Source organism: Palaemon carinicauda, chromosome 9 (assembly GCF_036898095.1).
Source record: "Palaemon carinicauda isolate YSFRI2023 chromosome 9, ASM3689809v2, whole genome shotgun sequence".
Lineage (NCBI taxonomy): Eukaryota > Metazoa > Arthropoda > Malacostraca > Decapoda > Palaemonidae > Palaemon > Palaemon carinicauda.
The window spans coordinates 146444483-146447252 of NC_090733.1; positions in this window are offsets into that span (position 1 = coordinate 146444483).

The following is a 2770-nucleotide window of genomic DNA, read 5'->3' on the forward strand; positions in this document are numbered from 1 at the left end:
CATATATTTTAACGAACAATTTTCGATAAGAAATACGGTTTTTATTTTGGTGTACTGAATTTCATAGGCCTATGTGTCCTGCTGGCCAGCGTGTCGTTATACAATTCCTACATTAGCTTGTATAAATCTGTAGTAATCTAGTTATAATCTTCAAATACAAATAAACAAATTAACATCTAGAGGGGCGCTCAGTAAAGCGCAGACCTCCGCCATGGCAGTTTATTGCTCGACCTTTTGCTTGATCTTGACCTTGACCTTTGACCTTAACCTTCCATAATTTAGTAATTCCCAGCTTTTTACGCAAGGTAATCCCTGCAAGTTTCATTACTGTAATATCAAAATTGTGGCCAGGAAGCTGTTCAAAGCAAACAAACACACACACAAACAGGGGTGAAAACATAACCTCCTTCTAATTTAGTTGGCGGAGGTAATTAAGAGGTTTTTCTTGAAGGAAACTTAAGAGACGCGTGTATGTGAATAGTCTTTATTTCAACATCCAAAATATATTCCTTTGTAAACTCTCTTCAAAGTACATTGGTCCGGACGAAAGAAAACAGGAAAACTAAGATGAAGTAAAATTTGCAAATATGTAAATATTCATACCATTATTTGTAGAAATATTCTATTGCGATTTAATATTAATATTTTGGCAGCAATATAAATGAAAAAGTTGTCCAATTCGTGAATGAAACTGAATGTTTTTTTACATTAAGAAATAATAAGTAATTAGGAAATAAAGCAGTTACTGTATTTTAAATCGGTTGAATTTTAGTTAAGCACAGTCTCTTGCTTATTAAAAACTATCGTTTTGCCATCGGTAGATTATATTCTTGTAAAAAACAAATTGGAGGCCAAATTTCCTCATTCGTCAAATTACATATTTTCTCTATGTCATGGCCGTATATATATTATATATATATATATATATATATATATATATATATATATATATATATATGTATATACTGTATACACACACACATAAATATATATATATATATATATATATATATATATATGTATATACTGTATATACATACATATATATATATATATATATATATATATATATATATATATATATTTATATATATATACATATATATATGTATATATTGTATATCTATATATACACATATATAAATATTGTATATATACATATACATATATGCAGTATATACATACATGTATATATATGTATGTATATACTGTATATATGTATATATATATACACATATATATGTATATATAAATATATATATATATATATATATATATATATATATATATATATATACAAAAGAAAGATAAAAAAGCAAGTTCAGACGAATCTAAGAATATCCCAAGATGTGCTAAGCTACTGTAAGACAACTATTATTGTCCCACTTACTGATGCAGAAAACTACAAAACTACCGTTATATGAAGGCACTGTGCTCTGTCCATATTGGTCCTTTCAGTATCGTCTCTTTATCATATATCACTTGTCATACTCTTATTTGTTTGTACCAAAAACTATAGGAAATATATCAATAATGTATGTATGTATGTATGTATGTATGTAAGTAGGTATTTATTATAATACGTAATTTTCCATGTATGTTTGATGAATAAATAACCCACAATTTATATAAAAAAAGAAATTTATTGAGTTTTTGAAGGGACCATCTCCCTTCCTCTTAGGACAACAAAACAGAAGAGGAAGGGAGGAAGGAACATAGTCCCTTCGAAAGCTCGATAAATTTCATATTTTCATAAATTGTGGTTTATTTCATTCATGTATGTATGATTGCTATGTTGTTTTCAACAACATATATATATATCAAGCTTTCAACACTACTTAAATTCTTTCATATTTTTATTAAAAGATATCTTACTATTGAAACTACTTCAATAATAGTTCACTGGTTCGCTCACTTTTCAATTACATATCAATAGTTCTAATCACTTCAAAAAGTAAAGGATACAAAATTGATTGAAAAATATCACATTGGATCTTTCATTGTTATTGAATGAAATTTTACGTTGTATGTATAGATGAAGATGATATAGTCCGATTTATTATCTAATTTTTATTCATGAACATCGGAATACATATGTAGATATTATGTATAAATGTCTGTATTCTGTATATATTATGTTATATATATATATATATATATATATATATATATATATATATATATATATATATATATATATATAATGTATGTATATGTATATATATATATACTTGCAAATGTATTAGTAATATATCTATATGTATATATATATACATATATATATATATATATATATATATATATATATATATACATACATATATATATATATATATATATATATATATATATATATATATATACTGTATATATATATGTATATATATATATATATATATATATATATATATATATATATATACTTGTAAATGTGTAAGAAATATATACTAGTAAATATGTTAGTAATATGACCATATGTATAGAAACATATATATATATATATATATATATATATATATATATGTGTGTGTGTGTGTGTGTGTATGTATGTATGTATGTATATATGTATGTATGTATATATGTATGTATGAAACTCGAATGATAAAAATAAGTAACTTTTACATATTATTTAGGTGTATACGACTTCTTTTGAATTTGCGTTAGACGTAGTCCAATCCCTTACACCTAAATCGCCCTTATACTTTCCAGCTGTAGACAGCATACGAAATCCACCATGCCAGTTTCTAGTCTTGGATTTTACTCATCTTAT